The sequence below is a fragment of the Sciurus carolinensis genome, unplaced genomic scaffold (assembly GCF_902686445.1).
Source record: "Sciurus carolinensis unplaced genomic scaffold, mSciCar1.2, whole genome shotgun sequence".
NCBI classification, from domain to species: Eukaryota; Metazoa; Chordata; class Mammalia; order Rodentia; family Sciuridae; genus Sciurus; species Sciurus carolinensis.
Genome location: NW_025920270.1, coordinates 119,614 through 135,678, shown reverse-complemented (window position 1 = coordinate 135,678; position 16,065 = coordinate 119,614).

The window sequence follows — 16,065 nt, the reverse complement described above, 5'->3', positions numbered from 1 at the left end:
AATATTGTCAAAATGGCTATACTACCTAAAGTGCTATACAGATTCAATGCAATTCCAATTAAAATCCCAATGATGTACCTTGCAGAAATAGAGCAAGCAATTATGAAATTCATCTGGAAGAATAAAAAACCTAGAATAGCTAAAGCAATCCTCAGTAGCAAGAGCGAAGCAGGGGGTATTGCAATACCAGATCTTCAACTGTACTACAAAGCAATAGTAACAAAAACGGCATGGTATTGGTACCAAAATAGACAGGTAGATCAATGGTACAGAATAGAGGACATGGACACAAACCCAAATAAATACAATTTTCTCATACTAGACAAAGGTTCCAAAAATATGCAATGGAGAAAAGATAGCCTCTTCAACAAATGGTGCTGGGAAAACTGGAAAACCATATGCAATAGAATGAAATTAAACTCCTATCTCTCACCCTACACAAAACTCAACTCAAAATGGATCAAGGACCTCGGAATCAGACCAGAGACCCTTCATCTTATAGAAGAAAGAGTAGGTCCAAATATTCAACTTGTTGGCTTAGGATCAGACTTCCTTAACAGGACTCCCATAGCACAAGAAATAAAAGCAAGAATCAACAACTGGGATAGATTCAAACTAAAAAGCTTTCTCTCAGCAAAGGAAACTATCAGAAATGTGAAGAGAGAGCCTACAGAGTGGGAGAATATCTTTGCCAACCATACCTCAGATAGAGCACTAATTTCCAGAATCTATAAAGAACTCAAAAAACTCTACACGAAGAATACAAATAATCCAATCAACAAATGGGCTAAGGAAATGAACAGACACTTCACAGAAGAAGATGTACAAGTAATCAACAGATATATGAAAAAATGTTCAACATCCCTAGTAATAAGGGAAATGCAAATCAAAACTACCCTAAGATTTCATCTCACCCCAATTAGAATGGTGATTATCAAGAATACAAGCAACAATAGGTGTTGGCGAGGATGTGGTGAAAAAGGAACACTCATACATTGCTGGTGGGGTTGCAAATTAGTGCAGCCACTCTGGAAAGCAGTGTGGAGATTCCTCAGAAAGCTTGGAATGGAAACACCATTTGACCCAGCTATCCCACTCCTTGGCCTATACCCAAAGGACTTAAAATCAGCATACTACAGAGATACAGCCACATCAATGTTCATTGCTGCTCAATTCACCATAGCCAGATTGTGGAACCAACCTAGATGCCCTTCAGTTGATGAATGGATAAAGAAACTGTGGCATATATATACAATGGAATATTACTCCGCAATGAAGAATGATAAAATTATGGCATTTGTAGGCAAATGGATGAAATTGGAGAATATCATGCTAAGTGAGATAAACCAATCTCAAAAAACTAAAGGATGAATGATCTCGCTGATAAGTGGATGAGGACATATAATGGGGGGTGGGAGGGGTTAGCATTAGGTTTAGGGTTAGGTTTAGGGTTAGCGATAAGGAGAGCGGTAAGAATGAAGGAAAGTAGGACTGTATAGAGGGAAAAGAGGGGTGGGAGGCGTGGGGGGGAAGGAAAAAAAAATAAACATCATTGCCCTATGTAAACGTATGATTACACAAATGGTATGCCTTGACTCCATGTACAAATATAGAAACAACATGTATCCCATTTGTATACAATAAAAAAAATAAAATAAAAATTTTTAAAAAAATTTAAAAAAAAGATCTAAATTGTGCGAGTAATTTTCATATATTTATGACTATATATTTCACACTCACTACTCATACAATAAACAAATGAATGTCTCAACATGTGAGACATCGTACTATGTTCTGCAGATAAAAAGATGAGACCTCTTCTTTTGTTTAGCTTAAAGTCATGGATAAGCCGGACACATAAAATGACCATTATAAATTCAGAGACATGATATATGTAAATGGAGTTTTGTGATCTCATAAGGGAATCTAATCTACAGGAAGGATTTGTTGAGGAAGATGGGGATACACTGAGAAATGAAGGATGAATAGGAAGCAGGTAGAGTTGAAGAACACTCTTTCTAACATACAGCATGTGCCGAGAATCTTATGCAAACTGCTTCTAACCAAGATGGAGTAACAGGTTTACGTTCCTATCTAAAACAACCAAATCCAGAAAAGAAAAAAAGCATTAATCAACAATTTTCAAGACAATGGACTTCGGGCAATGAGGACAATCATCCCAGATAGACTTCCAAATATACCAACTCCATGATGTAAGAAAACTTCAAGGCTTTGACTCAAGACAGAGTCCACCAGACTCTCTTAGCTGAGGTTGTAAAAGTGAATCTGGTACAACCAAGGAAAAGAGGTATGATAGGACTTCTAGTGGAGATGAGAGAGCAGTACTGGTTCAGAACTCTAGAGCTTTGCAGAGGGTCCCTTTTGAATATGTAGCAGAGTAGTGAACAACATATATTTTTTCGGGAGAGGACCTGGGATCTAGAGGGAAGAAAAAGCCTTTCAAAAGATTATAGAAAATCGCCTCACACTCATGCAGTGCAGGTAAGAATGTCATTTCCCATCAGCTAAGCTGAAGAGAACTCAATTCACAGAACAATGGAGAGAGTAATCTGGAAATCTTGCCTAGTAGTGGAGAATTCACCCTAGGTTGATTACATAACAAACTATAAAATCAAGTCTAGGAAGGATTAAGGTGTCACAAGTAACATAACTGAATTCCAAAATAAAATTCAAGAAGAGAAGAGGCATGTAAGATATACTTTAAAAATTTCACTTGTAGGGAGACAAATGGATAGAAATCAAAGGGCATGGTGACCAGTACACCTAAATAGAGTTAGCCCTTGAAAAATACAGGTTTGTTTATTCAGTTTTTTTAATGTGTTGCTGAGGTTTGAACCCAGTACCTCACGTGTGCTAGTCATTCTCCACCACTGAGCTACGACTTGAGTCCTAAAAAAATCAGGTTTGAATTGTGCATATTTTCTCATATACACTGAATTAATTAATTATTTTGGAGATTAGAGACAAATTGGAAATACAGAAAAACCAGAAGTCTAGAAACCCTAAAAAATAAGTAGATGCATTATAAATTCATAAGACATGTAAATGGCATGCTTTATATCCACCATTACAAGCTTATATAATTATGTCAAAATTAACCCAATATTATATATGAGTACAATACTGTGATAAAAAACACTAAAATAAAATCTACAATTTATACTTCCTTTAACAAATTTTAAATGGATGTCATTCTATTAAATAAAAGAAAAGAAAAATAAAGAGAACTCCAAATTCAAATATAACAATTTCTGCAAAAGGGAGACTTAGATTCTTCCTGAGATGTAAAGGAAGGATGAAAGTATTGTGGATTCTTCCCAGCAGAATCAGAGTGCCAGGCCTGGAGCTTTCTTCTCACAGGGTCATTTTTCCATTTTTTCCTTATTGAAGCAGAAACTGCAGTGGTTCTGGATACATACCCAACAATAGTCAGGTTAGTTGTGGGAAAGAAAATGAGACAGATGTGCTGAGGGCTTTGGCAAGCTAGAGCATGGTCTTGTGGTCTACATAAGGTATAGAAAATCACAGGGCTTTTTTTTTTCCACTGTGTGTTGTAATTCTGTGACAGAAATGTCAGGGGTATGTCTGGTAGAAAACCAGGTGCATGTGACACCATACACCTGAGCAGATATCCTAGGTATATTCAACCCACTGTGCCCAGAAACATTTGTTGTATTTGCTCCTACTTCTACTACATGGGTGTTTCTATGCACTTTTCTGGAGATTAAATTGGAACCCTGAGGGTAAGACCCTTTCAGAAGGGCTTCAAGCCCATTACAGGGGCTTTGTGTGAAAGATCACAAACTATTGCATGTCTTGTACCTCCAAGATTGAGTATCCACCTCTTCTCACAAGATGTTGGTTGTTCACTCTAATAGTATTGACCCAGAATGCAGACTGATAGGAATGTGCTAAAAACTCTCATCAGCAAAGGCATATTGTTGCTTGTGGAATAGAGGCCCATGGAGACATTACACACTTCAAATCAGTGCTTTGAGACTATTCATAGTTAGGGAGAAATACTTTGTAAAATTTAAAGAGGCAGAAAAAGGGTCCAAAAATGCTGAGGCAATGTCAGGTAGAACAAGAATTCTCTACCATTCTTAGGACAAAACATGGACTGTGCAAACTGGCCACCCCTATCATTCACAGAGACAGTGTGAAGAAACAATGAGAGACTTGGAATCTCACACACAGTTAAGACTACTAAGTGAAAGAGTCCAGAACTGTGGTTTGAATTACAGATATGTCTCCAGGTTCCACAGGTAGAGGGTTTGTCAGGCAGTTTTTATATTAGATACACACACATACCTCAATTATTTTAAAGAAAATACTAGGGGACATTTTCCTACAACAGCAAAATTTCCCTAAGCTCACCCTATTGTAGGGTTGGAGAAAGGAGAGGAACTCAGCTTGTACACTCCATTACCATGTTATGAGTGTTTGGGCTAGAGAACATAAGGAAAAACCTGGACTGTAGTTGCTTCCCCAAAACCCCACCAGGCTACTGGGTTCTAATCGGTGAAAACCTGGACAGAAATGCCTCCATTTTACTTTCATTAGCAAGCAGAAAAAACTTAAGCTTTTGTTGTTCCAAGGTACTCTTGACTTTTTGTGCAGTTATTATGTATGTGGTTTTCTCATTATTTGTTTCTTCATATTCTATCTCATTTTCTAAGATATTTTAATTCCTTTCTTGATTTTTTTCCCTGTACCACATTTTCTTCTTATTTTAAATCCCACCCTTCATAATGTTATTGTTTTTTCTCCATACTTCCTCTGGTGTCACTGTTTCTCATACCAATTTAATAATCCTTCATTTATTTAACTATTTCCTGATAATTTTATAATCACTAATGACCATATTTTTCAGTCAGGAATTTATTCTTTTTATTCCCCCTTCATCTATGCAGTTTGTGGAGATCATTTTTGGGGATGTACCAGGGATTGAACACATGTGTGAGACAGATCACCTGAATTTTACAGTTTTATTAAGAGACAGGATCTCAATGTGTTGCTTAGGGCCTTAATAAGTGCTTGAGGTTGACTTTGCTCTTGTATCTCCTTTCTGCCTCCCAAGCTGCTCAGATAATACATCACTTAAAATAAGCATTTTATTTATAGGTGATATATGATATCCACTGCTATGAGATTCAGTGTGAACTTCCCAGTCAATTCAGCAGAAAGTGCTAACAGCCTTAAGAGGTGCAAGCTTGAATTGTGATCAAAACTGGAAAATGAAAGGACTTTGCTTAGATAAATGCAGGACCTTGCATCAGGCTTAGTAAGCAAGAGGAATTAACACCTGCCATTCTCAGTCTGGTGCAATGGAAAAGAGAATCCAGTGAAGTCACTGGAGGCCCTTCACTATAATACTTCAGGGAGTGGAATAGGCTGAGGGAATACTTCTGCATCAGAGATCACCCACAGAAAATCTACAGCCAGAGTTTCTGTGTTTATAGACAGCCACCAGGATCTTCACTCTCCCCAAAAAAATCCTGCTTCCTGAACTACTGAACACAATAGAAAGAGTCAACTGACAACTCTGTACCTGTCAAGCAGTAAGGTGGATTCCCCTGAGCTGTCAAATGAGAAATTGCTGCTAGGAAGTTCATTGCAACTCAGGAATCAGTTCCTGTACCCCTACAACTGGGAAGAGAGCCCACAGTCAAAGACTAATGGGCATCTGCTAAATATCCAAACCTCAATGAAATGAAAACCATAATTCAACTAGAATTTTCTATGCTTTGGCATGGTATACTATAAACAACTCTAATATCAACTTCAATATATAAATAACTTCTTAACTTCAATGATAATTGTCAACCCCAGAGCCAACATTATACCTTCAACTCATTTAGATGTAGTTCATCTAATTTTTTAAGCATTAATTGGACTCAATCTTCCTATGTTTGTTTTCCTAGCTCTAGATTATATCCACTTCTCTTCCTCACTGCTCATCCTCTTGCAATATCAGTTATTACTTAAAATAATACCTATTAACCTATTTCTCCTTTACATCTTCATGGAGATTATCATTTTCTCTCTTTCTTCTTTCTTTCCCTTTTCCTCTCTCCTTTGTTCAGTCTTTCTTCCTTTCCATCTCCAACCCCCTCTTAAGGTTACAAATTTACTAATCATTACAACCAACTGTGACCTATTCCAGAACTTTATTGAAGGTTTGTATCTGAGTTTGAGGAATGACATAAAACAACTACAACTAGTTTTGTTTCTTTCTCATTAAGTTTGAATATAATGAAGCTTGACTCAGAAGTGATTACAGAAGATAGGGCTCAGTGAAATCTCTTAAAGTGGTGCTGACATTTGGATCAGCAGATGTCACACACTGAATTAAAATATCATTATCTGGATATTAACCCAACCCAGAACTCTTAAGAAAAAGAAGCTCACAGCATAGTCCTTCTCTTAAAAGAAATCAGAACAATACCAAAGATGAGTAGATGTACAAATAATATAAAATATCAAGGAAACAATGCATCCCAGACAACTTATAATGTTTCAAAAACAGACTTAATGGATACCACACTTGAGGAAATTTCAGAGAAAAAATGTAGAAATGTATCATTAAACTACTTTATGAGCTAAAAGATCATGTAATGAGTAAAATCACAGAGAAAATAAAGAGACAACACTTAAATTAAGAGATCAAGATTCTGAAATAGAACAAAGTGAAAAAACTTGAAATGAAGGAATCAACTAACCAAATTCAAAATTCATTGGAGGGCTGGCATTGTTGCTCAGTGGTAGATCACTTGCCTAGCATTTGTGAGGAACTGGGTTCAATTCTCAGCACTTGCATATAAATAAATAAATCAAAGGTCCAGCAACAACTAAAAATACCTATGAAAAATTTTAAAAATAATTCAATGGAAAGCACCACCAACAGAGTACTTTGAAGATAGACTCTCAGACCTCAAAGACAAGTATATAATCTTGAACATAAAGCTGACTATAGAAAGAGGTGTTACAAAGCCATGAACAAAATATTCAAGAAATGTGGAATAACTTTAAAAGGACATATTTAAGATTCATTTGGATAAAAGAAGGTTCTGAATTATGAGCTAAAGGAATGCACAATCTTTCTAATGAAATAGTATCAGATACATTTCCAAATCTGAAAAATGAAATGGAAATTAACATACAGAAAGCATAGAGATGTACATGTACACAAAATCATAATAAATTCAATTCTAGACACATTATCATGAAAATGCCTAACAGACAGGAGGATAGAATTATAAAAGCTGCAAGAGAATAACAACTGATTGCATTTAGAGGAAAACACATCTGTATTTCAACTGATTTCTCAACTCAAACCCTTAAAGCTAGGAGGTCTTGGAATTATACCATGCTCTGACAGAAAATGGATGCCAACTAAGAATACTATCTCCAGCAAAATTAAGCTCCTGAATTGAAGAAGAAATAAAAACCTTCCATGATAAAAGCTAAGAAGCATTCATAGAAGGATTCATAATTATAAAGCCTACAGTACGAAACATATTCAATAAAACATTTCAGAACAAATGAAAAGAGTCCTGGAAAGGAAGTAACTACACTAGAATAGTCAAGCAAAGGTAAACAAATTCGATTTAACTGGAAGAAATAAGTCATAATGGCAGGAAATAAAAATCTTCTCTTAACAATGACATTGAAAGCACATGGTCTATATTTACCAATGAAAAGGCACAGATTGGCAGATTGGATTAAAAACCAGACATAGCAACATGCTGTTTGCAAGAGACTCACCTCACAGGAAAGACATGCATAGTCTAAAGGTGAAAAGATGAGACAAAACATAAAATTCATAGGGATCTAAAAAAATGCAGGGTTAGTATTGGCATACCATATAAAGAAGACTTCAACCCAGAATTAAATCCAAAGAGATGAAGAAGATCACTTCATTCTGCTTAAAGGAATCATACATGAACCTGATATAACAATCACAAATATTTATGCTAGAAAAAATAAAGCATTTGCGTACATCAAAGAAACTCTTTGCGATATTAAGTATCAAATAGACCACAATATAATAACACCCTTTTGTTTTTACAGCACTCTGTTATCACTGGATACCTCACTCAAACAAAAACTCAATAAAGATACTACAAAATTAAAAATAAGTAAATGAAAACATGGAACTTACACACTTCTATAGAATATTTTATCCACCAATTACTAAATTCACTTTCTTTCTTTTTTTTTTTTTTTTTTTTTTTTGGTACGGGGGATGGAACTCAGGGGCACTAAGCCACATCCTCAACCGTATTTTGTATTTTATTTAGAGATATGGTCTCACTGAGTTGCTTAGAGCCTCACTATTGCTGAGGCTGGCTTTGAACTTGCAGTTTTCTTGCCTCAGTCTCCCAAACTGCTGGAATTACAGGTGTGCGCCACCATGCCCAGCCTTGAGTTCACACTCTTTTCAACAGCATGTGGAACATTTTCTAAAATAGGTCATATTACAGGTCACAAAGTAAATATTAGCAAATATGGAAAATGAGATATAATATCTTGTGTTTTGTCACATCATAATAAAATTAGAAATCAATGATGAGATAAAAATAGAAACCACTCTAACCAGGGTACTACTAGACAAAATAGTTTTTCCTAATTCCATCCCCCTTCCTTCTCTTCATGTCCATTTGTATAATCCAATAAACTTCTATTCTTCCATCCTTCACCCACTATTGTATGTTATCATTCACATATCAGAGAGAAGAATATCTGGTCTTTGGTTTTTTGGTACTGGCTTATTTCACTTAGCATGATAGTCTCCATTTCCACCCATTTACCAGCAAATACCATAATTTTATTTTTCTTTATGGTTGAGTAATATTCCATCACGTGTCCATACCATGTTATTATCCATTCATCTTACGAACAGAACCTTGTTTGTGTCCATACTTTTGCTATTGTGAATTTAGCTGCTATAAACATTGATGTAGCTGTGTTACTGTAGTATGCTGATTTTAAGACCTTTGGGTATATACTGAGGAGTGGTATAACTGGGTCAAATGATGATTCCAAGTTCTTTGAGAAATCACCATACTGCTATACAAAACACTTTTGAGTGATGTATGAATAGCAGAAAAATTGGGAGAGAAATAAAAAAAAAAGAGGTAAATGAGAAAAATGATACAACATATCAAAATTTCTGGGATCCAGTATAAAAAATTCTAAGAGGAAATTTTAGAGCATTGATCTCATACACTAAAGCAATAGGAAGATACCAGTAAAATAGAACATTGTATCACAAGGTTCTAGAAAAAGAGCAAATCAATAACAAATTCAGTAGAAGAGAGGATTATAATTAGGATTTTTAATCAAGATTTAAAAAACAATAGAAAATATCAGAAAGAAAAGAATTTATTTTTTGAAAGATTAAACAAACTTTACAAACTCTCAGGCAAACTAATCAAGAGGAGGACGTCTCAAATTATTAAAATCTGAAATGGAAAAGGAAATATTATCATAGGTACTACTAAATAGCAGAGGTGATTCAGGAAATGTTTGGATAACTTGTACTCCAATGAACTAGAAAAAATTGAAGATACTGATAAAACCTGAGGGACGTCCTGCCTAATTTTAACCAGGAGGATACACAAACCATAAGAAGATGAATTTGAAGTTATTAAATTGAAGCAGTGATCAAAATCTGTCCGATAAAGAAAATCCCTGAATGAGATGGATTCTCAAATTAGTTTTACCAAACCATTAAAAAAGAACTACTATGAACACTCCTCAAATTATTCCATGAAATAAAAACTGAGGGAACTCTGCCAAACTCATTTTATGAAACCACTCTCACGCTGATCACAAAAGCACACAAAGACACATCATGGAGAGAAAACTTCAGACCAATATTCTTGATAAGCATAGATAAAATTTTTGTTAATAAAATAATGGCAATCTGCATACTAAAACACATGAAAAAGGTAGTGCACCATGATGAAGTGGGTTTCATCCAAGGGATGCAAGTGGGTTCAACATAAAGAAATCAATAAATGTAATTCACTACATAAATATATGTAATGACAAAAATCACAAGATTATCTCAATAGACACTGAAAAGCATTTGACAAAGAACAGTACTCTTTAATGTTTAAAACATGAGAAAATCTAGAGATGAGAGGAACTTACTTCAACAGTGTAAAGGCTATCTATGATAAGCCCAAAGCCAACATTTCTCTAAATGTAAAAAAAAAAAAAAAAAAAAAAGACTGAAAGCATTTCTTCTAAAACAAGAACCAGACAAAGATGACCACTTTCACCACTCCTATTCAACACAGTCCTTCAAAGTCTAGCAAGAGCAATCGGGCAAGAGGAGAAAATTAAAGGGATAAAAAAAAAAAGCTGATATTGCCTGTTTGCCAATGACACAATCCTATATGTAGAAGCCTCAAAACACTCTACCAGAATACTTATACAGCTCACAAATGTATTCAACCAAGTAGAAGGATACAAAACCAACATATATTAATCAATCATGCTCCTAAACTCCAAAGATGAACCCACCAAAAGTACTTAGGAAAACTCTCCATCTCACAATACTTCCAAAAAATAAAATAAAACACCTGGAAACCAATTTAACAAAAGAGGTTAAGAACTTCTACAACTGAAACCATAGAACACTAAAGAAAGAAATTGAAGAAGACTTTAAAAAACGGAAAGACCTCCATGTCCTTGGACAGGCAGAATCAATACTGTTAAAATGACCATACTATCAAAAACACTATAGAGATTTAATGCAATTCCCATCAAATTTCTGATGGCATTTTTCACCCAAATAGAAAAAGCAGTCATGAAAATTATGTGGAAAGATAAGTGACACAAAATAGCCAAAGTGATTCTTAGCAAGACAAGCAAAGCAGAAGGTCTCACAATACCAGACCTGAATTTATACTATAGAACTATAGTAACAAAAACAGCATGGTATTGACATTCAAAACAGGCATGAAGACCAATTACATAGGTAAGAATTCAAAGAGACAAACACACATGAATACCATTTTCTGATACCAGACAAAGGTCTGAAAAACATACATTGGAAAAAAGATAGCATTTTAAACTAATGGTAATGGGTAAACTGGAAAGTCCCACATATTAGAAAGAAATTAAACCCATATTTCTCACCCTGAAAGAAACACAACTCTAACTGGATCAAAGTCTTAGGAAGTAGAACAGAAACCCTACAACTGCTAGAAGAAAATATAGGCCCATCACTCCAACTTGTAAGCTCAGGACTTACTTCTTTAATAAGACTTAAAGCACAAGAAGTAAAATAAAAAATTAGTAACTACAATGGTATTGAACTGAAGTGGGACAGAAGAGACTGAACACCCAGGGAATTTTCAGGACACAGGTTTATTGGCTACAGTCAGTCCAGAGGGCTATTGGATAGCCTAAAATATTCTCTGGACCATGAGTCTAGAAATTGTTTAAACTTTATACCTCGTGGGAGGAGGAGCTTGGAAGTGTACATTTTTGCAGGGGTCTACATAAACAAATTTTTTCTTTGAGTTCCCAGAAAGTGCTTTTGTCCCATTTATTAGAACAGTCAGGGATTTTACAGGGTATACTACAAGGCCAAGTGTGTCCATCAAATCCACAGTTAAATTTCATGTTTTGCAAGACCAGGAAATAGGGCATCTAACCACATTGAGCTTTTCTGCAGGGATCTTGACTGATATTTTGTTAACAGGAACCATTGTGGTCAAGGTCTCTGGAGAAGCTTAATTAAGATACATTGGTGGAGGAGGAGGTTCCACTACAATTCCCCCCTTTATTGATGCTCTCCATAATTTAATATTTTAAATTAATGAGCACTGTTATTATCTTCTTGGCTTAAAGCCTTACATAATACCAATACTTCAGTTGTTCCTTCAATAACTGCTTCTATAGTGGACCCAAAAGTTTGAAGGCACAGGGGATATGAACATGGGAGTAACAAACAAGTTAATAGCAAAATGGTTTACTATACCAACTGAGCTTTTAAATTTACCAAGAGTTGAAAGTCATCCTCCAAATAGTGAGCTTGAATCCCCTGTTTTAATGTCATTCCAGGTTTGGACTGGCATATGTGCTAGTTTCTGATATTGCTATGTCTTTAAATGCCTGTCCATTGTCATTTATTTGGATGCAACAGTCTGAACTTTGGATATATTTCCTCTTTATTAGCCAATAGGTAATCTAATGTCAAACAGTTTTGATAGATAACTGCTCATATTTGGGTCTGTTGCATGGCTAGGATGTCAAAGGCTGTAGTAGTTTGATTAGTAATAATTCACAGTACAGTTTTAAATGAATAATCCAATTTAGCATATAAACTAGTTTTATAGCCCCAATTGCCATCCTCTGCCCAAGTAGCGGGACCATAAGTTGCCATAATCTTTTGGGCCAATTATCATTATTCCAAGTTTCTTGACCTCCTAGAGCAAGGTTTTAGTGGATATTTTTTCCCTTGGCCTTAGATCCTCATACAAGATCCTTAGGTCTTTTCCAGAGACAAATAGTTATCTAATTATAGCATCTTTCTGGTGGAGAAGGTCTTAAATATATATTTTCTATAATCCCTTAATTATAGTATATTCACTTGACATATTGTTTACATGATTTCCACCCTTGGAGCAGGAGTGGGGTACAGCCCCATAAGACTGTCAAAGAAAACCAAACTATGTAATAAAATAGGATTTTGGCTAACACAGGTTAAGCAGTATAAGTTAACAAAGCCAAACAAATAATACCAAAAAAATACCCTGGGAAGCATAAATAAGCAAGGTAAAATGTATAAATGAAATTTTCTCCAGTCAGTAGGAGTTATTGTTATCAAACCTGTAGCAAAAACCAAACAGAGAATTATATATATGGCTAGAGGTAAGGGGTGGCAACGTTTTTACAGTATAAGAACTATCTTAGAGGATGAAAGAGTCCATATGTCCTGGTAATAAGTTTATCTTCCACCTTGCATTGAACAGCCGCCCTCAAGTGGCTGAACAAGGGCTGTAGTTTCCTCAAGCCTCAGCAGTACGCAGGCTACTCAGCTTCCAGAGTGATTAAAGCAGGACTGTTGTCCTTCTGAGCCTCAAGCATCTCTGGTGTTTCCTTCCTCTGGATGTTCAGTTTAAGGAGTGTAGTGTGGCCTGGAGTGTACACCAAGACCATGGCTGTGGGCTTGAACCTTGTGTAATGAACCCAGGGAACTATCCCTGTAATCTTTACTGTAGTTGGTATGGATAAATAACAGTGCAAGTACCCTTCCAAAAAGGTTTTAGGAGCTGAAGATTCCATTCTTTGACCAAGACTGAATCTCCAGGCTTGAAGGTGTGAACATTTAAGGTCAAACTTACTGGCCATTTTTTCTTGATCCATTGGTTGAGAAACTGTAAGGTTTTCCCTAGAGTCTGAAGCTGTTTTCTTCATGCTATTTCTCCTAATTCTCTTAAGTCTCCCTGTAACCCCAATTAGTGGGGAAAGCCTCCATACACTAGCTTATAGGCAAAGAATTCAGTCCTCTTAGTGGCAGTGGCTCTAATCCTTAGCAGTGCAATAAGGAGGATTTTATCCCTATGCAGGTGAATTTCCTGACATAGCTGACTAATTGAGCGTTTAAAGTCCTTTTTACTCTTTTTACCTCACCAGAACTCTACGTCCTATTGGTAGCATATAACTTCCATCTGATATTTAAATGCTTGGCCAATAATTGTTATCAGCTCTGCCACAAAAGTTGGCCCATTGTCTGAGCAAAGGGTTATTGGGATACCAACTCTGGGAATTATTTCCCAGAGGAGCATTCTGGTTACCTCTTTAGTCTTTTCTGTGCAGGTTGGAAAAAGCTTTCAGCTAGACAGAATAAGAACATGTAAAAACCAAAAGATATTTATAGCCCTGTGAGTGTGGTAGTTCAGGAAAGTTTACTTCCAAGTCCTCAAAAGATGCTCCCCCTACACTTTAGATTCCCAGTAGAAGCCTTGGCCCCTGGCATGATTGTTCTGGGCACAAGTTTTACACTGTTCACAGATCATTCAAGCAATGCTTGTGAGCCAGGGGATGCAGAAATGCTAAGGATAATATCAAATACCACTTGGTCAATGTGTGTTTCCCTGTGGCACTGTCAGATGAAGGCCAAGACTAGTCTCAGGGATGGCTATATGACCATCACAAAATCTACACCAGCAGCTCAGGAGATACCTTCTTTTTTTCCAGTCTTAAATCAATTACTTTTCATGTTGAGAATCTTTGGCTCCCATTCTATTAGAGAGTCAGGTAGAAGAATGACATTTAAGCCTGGGGTTGGATTTACTTCTGGTTTCTTGCAGGCAGCTAACCTTCTCTGTCTGCTCTTCAGTTTCCCTGAGCAAACAGTTTTCCTCTTTATTGGCCTCAGCAATGTATAATGGTCACTTCCCTGAGTGCCCATACTTCATCTAGAAGATTAAGAATTTCCTGCCCATATTTTATTTCTTTTCTTCCTTAGTTAAGAAGTCCCTTCCCCCCATATACATCCTTGTGAACATAAAGAGTGGTGAAGGCATTTTTTGAGTCTATATAAATAGTGGCACAGATTTCTGTTGCCCATTGAAGTGCTCAGGTCAGAGCAGTAAGTTCTTCCTTTTGTGCTGGAGATTCCTGAGGCTTTGCCTCAACAGTGGAGTCCAGAGTGATCACTAAATACCCAAAAGACCTATCCTGCCATCTATGAAGCTGTTTTCTTTGGTGAAGTACTCCACATCAGGGTCCCTGAGGGGCTGGTCTGTCAGGCTGGTCTACTAGAGAACACTTTATGACCTCAATGCAGTGTGATCAAGTTTCCCATTCCCATGGGCAGAAAAATCACAGGATTTAGATTATGGATGATTTCAATGCAGACATGTGAATTTTCGCATAACATGTCCTGATATCTGATCATACTCACATTAGTCAGCCAATAATGTTCTTGGTACTCCAACAGTGCCAATACAGAGTGTCAGTTCCTGTCCCACAGTCAATTTGTTAGCCACTAACATCAGAAGGGCCATGACTGCAAGGGCCCATAGACAAGGTGGCCAGCCTTGAATCATAGAATCAAGTTGTTTATACAAATGGGCCACGGAACAGTGCGATCTCCCCAGCATTTGAGTCAGGACTCCTTCAGCTATTTCAGACCATGCATGGACCATGCAGAAAAAGAGGCTTTATGAAGACGGGGATCCTAGTCTAGGTGCACTGATGAATTATTATTTAATGTCCTCAAAGGTCTTTTATTGTATTGGCCACATATCAGAGGATCCCATTCTCCCCCCTTGGTGGCTTCATAGAGGGGTTTGGCCATAACTGAAAAGTTAGGGATTCATATCTGGCAGAATTTGGCCACATTCAGGAACTCCTAGATCGGGCACCAAGTAGAAAGGGCCAAATTGAATGGACTGCCTGTTTCCTTTCAGGGCCAAGTTGCTATTGTCTCGGTCAGATAGAAACTGAGGTACTTGAAAGACTTGAGCTTTCTCCTTTGAAACATTGTAGCCTATTTTACATAGGAGAGTAAGAAGCCCCCTTCATGTAGTCCTCTTGGGTCGCTCTGGCCACCAACAAATCATCTACATATTAGGAAAATGTGCATTTATATCAGAGGCCAGAATTCATCTTGTTTTGCAGGAAAGGCTTTCAAATCTGTAGCCACCACCACCCCGAAACTGGTTAGTGAGCTTTTGAAGCCCTATGGCAACTTGGTTCAGGTCAACTAGCCTTCAATTGGGGACAGAACTTTGTTATTGTGGCCCTCTTAGTCTTGTCCTCAGAATAAGGTGGTCCTTCCATTCAGACCTTCCTTCAGCCCTGAATCTGACCTCAATTTTGATATTTGTTTTGGCTTTCTCCTCATGGCACCCACTTGGGTGACCTTTGGGTTTGTGGTGAAGGCACCTTCAAGGAGATCCATCCTCTTCTCCATCTTTTAGTACACCTCTTGTTGAGCCTCTTGGTCTCAGTTGATGAAAACTATGGTGGTAACTTCAATCAGATCACCAGCATTCTTTTCCAGCAATATCC